We start from the raw sequence: 9,328 nt of genomic DNA on the forward strand, positions 1-9,328 counted from the left end.
TGTGCGGCTAATTGCTGTGCAGTCTGTTCGGCACTGACCCGCCGGCGCCGGCGGTCAGTGGATGATGGCGCGCGTTTCAACCCCTATTGGCTTTTGAGGGATCCATCATGGATCCCTATCAGCATCCCACAGCCCAGAGCTGTCCTTCTGCGCATGCACAGTGGTGCTCCCAGGTCTCAGACCCGGAAGTCCAATGCCAGAGCCGCATTACAATGGACAGCTCTTATTGCAAGAGCTGTATTTTGCATTAATAATCGCATATGTTCGTACATATGCGATTATTAACAATGTGGTACCCGGCGAATGGTGGCGTTAAATACCGCAAATGTTTGTACATCTCCCCCATAGTACTGTACCATTATAAAACCAGAAAACAACATACAGTATACTGTAAACAACCATTTCTTTTCCTGCAGCAAATGCAAGGGTCACATTACACGGATAAAGCTGGAAAGATTTATTTTAGCTACTTAGCAAGCCATAAAATACACCTTTTTCTCTGTAGATCTCTGTATAACTTTCAGGCATGACACAACCTATATACTTAAAATTAACCATGACCCTCTTAAATGAAGAACTCACGAATACAAACATCTTCAATCCATATGTGCTGTAACGGTGAACAGGCAATGATGATGACGGACAGTTACGTATTGATGGCAGCGGAGAAGTAAATGATGCTGGAGATTTGTTATTCACTTTCCTCTTGACTTTCATATGCCCTTTTTCAGTAAAGTAAACACTGAATCTTCTTCTAATTGTTCCAGAAAAGCCTCTATGTGAACAAATAGTTCTCTGCTAAATAAATACTGCAGTCTCTGCTTCCAATTCTTTTAACATATGGAAATAATGGGGGAAATTTACTAAAGGAAATTTGTAAAAAAAAAATAGGTGTATTTGTATCCAGAAATACACTGATTTTTGACATTTACTATCCCAAAAATACTGCAATTCGTGTTCATATTGATGTGCTATCAATACGAATACAAATTGCCGTATGTTCGATATAGTAAATGTCAAAAATAAGTGTATTTATGGATACAAATACATCTATTTTTTACAAATTTCCTTTAGTAAATTTCCCCCAATGTCTCTTCTTTCATACGTAATACTAGATCAAGGGGCCAGGGGAGTCAGAGCTGACACTAGGCATAGGCAACCTAGGCAAATGCCTAGTGACATTCCAAACCTAGAACTGGCGGAGTAATAGTCCCTACACAACCTGCAGTGAAACTGACACCTTAAACGCATTGTCTCCTTGGTCAAATTTAGACCAAACACGACCTTCTGAGAGATAAGCATTCTCCAGGGGGTTCCCACTAATATACATCAATCACAGATATCAACCTATCATGGCTGCGTATCCCAACGGGGGAGTCTCCCTGCAGGGGTTACTTCACAGGACCTAGCTCGGCACATGTCACTTGATGTGATCAAGCCCCTAGGCTTCTATAGGGAATCACGAACTACCAGAGCCCCAGTAGAGGGACTTTAGTGCATTTGGGTATGCGGTAAAAACCCAGAAAACGTGATTTTTGCCATATTGTCGCTTTAGTGCATCCCGCCCTATATCTTATTATAAAATTGTCCACTGCATAGTTTATGTGAGTGAGAAACAGATATGTCAATGGGCAACATGCACCGATCTTCAAAAATTGATAAAGGATTGAGAAAAAAACAGCCAGTTGATTATCACTCGACACTATCGGTTTTTGCAGACCCCCAAAAAACGGGATGGTCCGGCAAAAATCGGGACAGTTGGAAGGTATGGTGTTATCCTAAACAAAGTACTATACTTTACAATTAAAGGTACATATTCCATCAGTAACCCGGACATGACTAGCATTTGTCATTCTTTATTTTCATTCTATATTTCCGAGACCTGCCTTGCTTCCCTTTAGCCTCACTTAGACTCTCCATTTAGTGCACATTACATAACAGTACATGACGAGGTTACACAGATGCCATGGAAACCACCTTGCCAACCATGGAAACTATGTATAAAGCTCAGTGTGTAAATAAAAGCACACATTATTTAACCATAGATAATAAGCTGTGTAAGTAATTATTATATGTAAGGAGATATAGGACACTAATGAAACACTGGAATTAGTGTAAGCACATATGTGTAATAAAAATAATGGATCCAGGGAAAAACTCCCTTATGTATATTCTAATTTCTTCCAGTACTACTGACAAGATTAAGCTAGGGCTGAATAGGCATGAGGGCATTTAAGAGCCTGTGAATTTTGTGATTGTCCTAATAAAGTTGTGTGAATAGTTCATTACCCATAGAAGTTCAGGTTATTGATAGTTAGTTCAGCTAATTAGGTAGAAAAGGGGTGGTAGCTTAGGTAGGGGTATGTAAAGGGGGTCAGATGATGCTGCTTCCTCTTTGAGCCTGGATTCCCACCCTCCCTCCCTTGCTCTTTCAATTGCTACCTGGCCTTTCGGCCTTCACCTAATTAATAAAAAATTGGCGGGAAGGCACTCTCGACCAGCGGTCATTTTTGAGGTACAGGTGGTCACTGTGCAGTATTTTGCCAGGACGGCTGGTGAGTCCTGCCTCTGTGGGGGGGCGTTGGCCACTTCCTTAAAGTGTCCTCGCCATGCCATAGAAGGGGCGGTAAGACCGTCACAGTGCGGGCTGTGCCTTAAATTGGATGGGGGCGGTTCATTGCCCTGGTTATAAGTTGGGGCGTTGTAGTCGTCGCCATTACTAACATTTTTTGACCTGAGCCTTAAAGTGCATTGAGATGTTATAGCCTCTGAATTTGGCTGCCATGCGGGAAGCCGGACAAAGGGCCTTATTCTGATCGCTTTGCTCGGACATATGCACAGACCGAAGCTAATGTACCAAACACCGCCAAGTGAATGGATCACCCGCGCCGCCCATTCGCACGCCAAATTTGGCCGCTCGGAATGCAAACGGATGTGTTATGTGGACATCAATTTACATGCCTGTGGGAACCTCCCACAGGCATGGTCCCACAGGACGGTCTAGACCACTCGTACATATGAGTGAAGAAAAGCAGGGATATGGGTGGGCAGCTGACATCCGGTTAAGTCAGCTGTCTGCCCCCCCCTTCCCCCCCGCACGCACGTCATGACTGCATTTCCATAGGTATGTCCTGCGTTTTCATGGGAATGCCCATGAAACGCAGAGTGTGTTCATATGGTAATGACCCTGATTAGGCCGCCATGCCCGTCTCCACCCCCTGCTCGGAAGGCCAGGAGCAAGCACTCGGCGACCGGACTTCTCGCTGAGTTCACTCGCTCCCTGCATACAGACATGCGCAGAAAGGGTTCTGCACAAGCGTATATGCACAACATCAGTACACTGGCCAAATTCGTGTCCGAGCGAAGCAATCAGAATAAGGCCCTACCTGTGAGGTTTTTTTTAAAAGGGCAATCCCTTACCAGGTGTGGTTAAGTGATTGCCCCTTTAAAGATATCTCTGAGTTAATCTGGCATCCTGCATGGTTGCCGAACTTGGAGGCTATTACATTTGCCCCCTACTGTTCATTATAGCACTCTGCATCTCCCAAAATCCGTGCCGTTCCTCTTCCCTGCCTGGATTGTTGCACTCTGCTGTGGTGCTTTTAGAACAGAGCCGTCTGTATTTCAACACTAATATGAATTCCAGACTTGTGCTAGAAGCACCACATTCCAAGCAAGGAACTACACAGGTTTTGGAAGGTGCAAGGTGCTAGAATGAACACTACTACTACTGTCAGATAACAGGACATAACTTACAACTATCCTTGTACGGTGAGGGACAAAGGGCCCGATTCAGACCTGATTGCACGGCTGCAAATTCACAGCAGCCAGCGATCGGTTATGCCACTGCCCTACTGCAGTGAAATCCCACCTTGCGAATTAACGTGCTAGCTGTGCAAATGGATGTGTATGGGTGCACATCTGTTCACACCTGTGCAAATATGTCCAAAATCCTTTGTAACAGGTTCATCATCTAATGATTTTTAAATAGAGCACAAGTCATTGCAGGCCCTGCGTAGCCTGAGGCTTACTGGGGGGTGCAATGCAATACAGGCACATCTGGACTGAAGCCGACATCACAAACCATCCAGCCGACTGGCAGACAGCTCTCCTAGCTTTGTGCGCGCCTGCCTCATCAGTCAAGTTAATCAATCAATCAATCAATCAATGATGTCTTGGCTGGTCATACCATCAGGTGCAATGCAGGCTTGACTGGCTAGCTAAATAGCTGCAGTAGACAGCCAGCTGGCCAATCAGCTGCAGTAGACAGCCAGCTGACGAATCAGCTGCAGTAGATGGCCAGCTGACCAATCAGCTGCAGTAGATAGCCAGCTGGCCAATCAGCTTTAGTAGACAGCCAGCTGGTCAATCAGCTACAGGCCCTTTGTGACATGGACCAAAGAGGACGCGATCTTTGCTGGATGGGATAGTGAGTATGATATTTATTCACAGGTAATGATTTGGATTGTACTGGACAAGAGGACAGGCCTACGTTGGACCTTATAGGTAAGTATGTATTAAAGTTTTATTTTTACAGATATGTGTTTGTACTCTATGTATGTTCTTGTGGTATTGGTTTTGTAGTCGGATTACAAGTGTCAGTGGGCCCATTAATGACCCACATGCTGGTAATCCCAGTCCCAGCATGCAGTGGAGGCTTGCTAGGCACTGTAGTTCTACTACAGAACCCAATATTTATTTTTAACCATATTATTTTTATCCTTTTTTCAACATCAGCCTGCCTCCCACAGGGGTGGTTGGGGACAACCCCAGGCTTGAGCCCGGGCCGGCGTTCCCCTGAAGAGGTCAACCTCTTTATTGGAGGGCAACTCCCCCAGGGACCCGGCCAGAGCTCCCCAGCCATGTTGAGCATGCTTTGGCCAGGGGACCTTATGTAAAAAAAAAAACATGAGTTGTATCAATGTCAACACCTGAGTACCTGGAGCCCAATAGTGTACTGTTTTGCTTACCAATCTCTTGACAACCTTTTGATATGTTGACCTTCGCATTCTGACCTTTTGCTTGTGTTGACCTTTGGTCAATGTCAACTTTTGTGCATGCCGATGAACGATTGACTGTCTATGTCGACCTTTCCAATGTCACTGTAATAATGAAAGAAACAGAAGGTTTCAGATATATTTAGCCAATCAGTAGCAGCCATTGTCATGATTGGGAGCAGATCATGAGTGCTTTTACGCAAATGCGACCGGCCTTTCGACGGCTCAAAATTGCAGTAGTAATAGCACCGTCATTTTTTATGCATTTTTTAAATTGTGTTATGTTTTTCACATACATATTTTTAGAATACTACCTTTTTGTATACATTACGGAGATTAGAGATTTCTCTTGACTCAATTTTAAATTCAATGATGTTATTTATTTTCCATTATAATATTAGAGTCCAATCAATGCGATACATTCTATAGCTAAAGTCGTCCTTCTGTTCAATGTGACCTAAAGTAGACCTTGGTCTTCATTACGATGGCTGAAGCATACACACAATCTCTCTTGGATGGAGATGTGAAGGATTGCAGGCTATTCTAGCAAAACAAAGTTTTCATTCCTGCTGTTCTTTCATGCTGTGTATTTGTTTGTTGTCTTAAAGCTTTGGCAGGTTGGTAATGTTTGTAAATCTGACCTTTTATTCTGTGCTGTAAACAAATGGATTTAAGAAATCACGCTGACATACAGAAAAATAATCCTCTAACCTGTAGTATGATATTTTTTTACTGTTTATATTGTTATATTGTTCTTAAGAATACTTAAATTTATATGTATGTTAAGAGTGGAGTGCGCTACTGTGCAGATGCCTTTGTTGCTTTATTCCCTGTACCAACATGGCCGCTGAGGCTACTACTGAGCATGTGCAGAGCCATTTTGGGACTGTGTGAGACTGCCGTAGTGAAAGACAGTAGCCTTCCACTTAACCCCAGTGACATTTCGTGTTTACCTGTGATATACAGTAACTGCTGTTCAAGTAATCTGCACTACTTACATACACTCACTGGCTGGTGATTTGTAAGACACCCAGCTCTGCACCATCCACCAGAGGGTATAACAGTGAGTACGGCTGTATGTGCTTTATCTTCAATAAAAGCACTCCATTGGTTAAGGAACTGGGCTGTTCCTAGTCCAAAGGCATCCACTGATATGTAGAGCAACTCTGCTACATACTCCAACCAGCACACAAATGTTCCTAACAACATAGAGAGTATTCTACCTTGGCCACATGCTACTACTCAGCATATTGAGTCCAGGTTTGGTTGGCTACACTCAGATGAGACAAAATGAAACAAAGCACAAATGAGGTCAATGAAAAAGCAAATAAAATAGTCATTTTACTAAAATTAGTATGTTATATGGTCCACTGAGTGCTCTTATCACATCATTTCAAAATTTTAAAAAATGGGATCTAATTCCAGAAAAGAAACTTCAGTTTCACCTGCTAATAGTCATTTTGACAATTGCTAAGAAACAGATACTAGTACATTGGACTAACAGGTCCTCACCCTCCCTATCTAAACAAAAACCGATCCAAATCTTGTATTTTTATAGACCTTCCACTATCCCAGAACTTGATACAGGTGTCCAAAAATATTTTGAAAAATCTGAGCCCTTCATCAGTTCTCTTGATGGGACAACCAAGAATCAAATTATTCAATTATATGAAAAAACTAATTGGAACTTACTGAGACATATTTTGATTTCAACGTGATCGGCTTTGTCTAATAATTTTATTAGAATTTGATTTATCTCTTGCTTTCTATTACTTTATACCGTAAGTTTTTTTTTACATGTATATTTGTTTGTGTTTAGACTGTTTTCAGGGTCAGTTCATTTATTTGTGCTTTCTCTTCCATTTCCTTTACTTCAACTTCATCCTCATGTGTCTTCCTTTCCATACCTCCATTTCCCCCCTACTTGCTTATATTAAATGTATTGTTTGATTTTTATAGATGTACACTGATTTATTGTATCTGTATGATTTTTTTTTATGTTTGTATTGATTTATTTGATGAATCTTTGCAATCATTTATAACTGAAAAACTCAATAAATTTTCTTTATAAAAAAAATAGTAATTTTACAATATGGCACAATAGACAAAGAACACAACTCTTCCATTTCAAACAATCATTCTTTAATGTTCTTCTTGCTGTGTAATGGAATCACTTAAAACAGCCCGGAACAAATTCACTTCAGGCAGCTGCGGCTATGATCATGGTTACTGGTATTGGAAAGAAGAAATCTTTATCCAGACAGCAGAGACGATGGAAACTAAATTGTTAATATTGTCAGTCAATCATACAATGTTGTGAAGTATTCAACTGACATATTTAAATGGTTGACAGTTTCCAACATTCATATATAGAATGACAATGTGTGCACAATATAGTTACAGAAAAGTAGCAATTATTTGCTATTTTGTCTTTTTGGGTTTGGGATCCCCTTGATAGCATGTTCTTGGATAACAGACCCCATTCCTTTTTAATGATTGCTAGATGCAGTAGCAATCACACTATTTGATTGAGAGCTGATCTACAATCAATCCAAAATGCAGCTGTTTCTAAGGGTATACCCTACCCTTAATTATTATAGACAGCCAAGAACAAAAGTATGAAATAGCACTTATTGGATTCAAAAGGAATTTGAATCTTTATTCAGAATACACTACACTTAATATTGGCCAATATATTAAAATTATATCACACTGAAAAAAAAACCATCATTAAAACAAATCACTTCAGTATAATGAAAGCTCTATAACACATCGTGGGGGCGATTCTCTAACACAGAATAAGTTAAAAACCCCGTTATCTGGGTTTTTACCGCATTTCTGTATGCTTTAACCCCTCTCCGCAGTGGCAGCGCTGCGTAGGGAATCGCCAGCATAAGCTGGCGATTTCTTGCAGAAGCCTATGGGCTTCTTACCGCAGCGCTGTTTGAGGGATCCATCACAAATTAAATAAATGATAATTCATTATAAATTAGAAGAAACTCTACAATTTGGCCTGGTAAATACCCAGGGGCAGATTTATTAAACTCGTGAAGTGATAAAGTGTCTGGTTTTTATCACCGGCCAATCAGCTCCTATCTGTGAAGTTACAGGCTTGGTTAGAAAAATGACAGGTAGGAGCTGATTGGCCGATGATAAAAACCAGACACTTTATCACTTCACCGAGCTTAATAAATCTACCCCCCAGTATCAAGAGAGGAGATCCATGATGGGGACTGCACAATTGGAAAGCACCAGTGGTACTCTCCAGGACACATACACAGCATTGACTCCTTATGAAAAGTGGAGTTCCGTGAAACTTGGAGGGAATAAGTATCACTTTCTTACTATGCCTAACTAATACACTAACTACTAATGTATAAAAATAGACACTGTCTTCTGTTAAATACTAACAGTGCTTAGAAGCATGGCCGACGCAGTGCACTAATTGCAAAACTAACTCATCACTGTTGATTTCATTCTAAAACAGTGACTGACAAATTTCCAGCTACAGTGATTATAGCAGGATGACTCCAGTTATACTGGACCCTACAAACCAGAGGAGTGATTCTGATTGGTTTGCAAAAGCAAACTCCTTCTTCAATGGACAAAACCATGTGCACACAAGATTTGGGAACCAGTTACAAGGACATAAAATATTATTTCCCCATTATAAAAACATTTTTATTTTGCCTTATTTGAAATGATTTATTATAGGAAATATAATTAAAATAATAGATATATTATTTTTATATGAATCTAATCACTCATTCATTTGGCTCTCTTATTCAGTGGGTAAAACAAGTGAGCACTGTTGGGGCCATAATTCGGAAGTGGAAAGAACATCTTTTCACCATAAACCGGCCAAGACCAGATGCTCCTCGCAAGATTTCTGACAGAGTAGTGAAAAGAGTTATCAGAAGAGTTGACCAAGAGCCAAGGACCACTTGTGGAGAGCATCAGAAAGGCCAGGAATTGGAAGGTGAATTTGTTTCTAAAAGAAAACAAAAAGAAATGCACTGAACCGCCAGGACCTGTATGCACACTCACCACACAAGACTTCATTGCTGTAGAGAAAGCATGTTGAAGCTCATTTAAAGTTTGCTGCAAAACATTTGAACAAGTCTGTGAAAAACTGGGAGAATATCATCTGGTCAGATTAGACCAAAACCAGATTAGACCATATTTGGAGGAGAAATGGCACTGCACATGACCCCTTAAACACCGGGTGCCTGACACAGTCCCGACAGTCGGGATCCTGACAGTCATTTACCGGGGATCCCGACTGTGAAAACTCAGACGATGGCCACCCGCTATTCTCCCTCGTGGGGGTC

General features: G+C 41.3%; 1 long non-coding RNA gene across 1 annotated transcript in view; it reads left to right on the plus strand.

Annotated features, from left to right (window-relative positions):
• The window catches only part of LOC146031831 (uncharacterized), a 56,873-nt gene extending 47,955 nt beyond the window's left edge, over positions 1-8,918 (plus strand). The window contains exon 3 of the long non-coding RNA XR_014457289.1: positions 8,787-8,918. This is a non-coding gene — a long non-coding RNA (uncharacterized LOC146031831). The remainder of the gene's footprint in view (positions 1-8,786) is intronic.
• The last annotated feature ends 410 nt before the right edge of the window (positions 8,919-9,328 follow it).

This window comes from Crinia signifera, chromosome 1 (assembly GCF_055691185.1).
Source record: "Crinia signifera chromosome 1, ASM5569118v1, whole genome shotgun sequence".
NCBI classification, from domain to species: domain Eukaryota; kingdom Metazoa; phylum Chordata; class Amphibia; order Anura; family Myobatrachidae; genus Crinia; species Crinia signifera.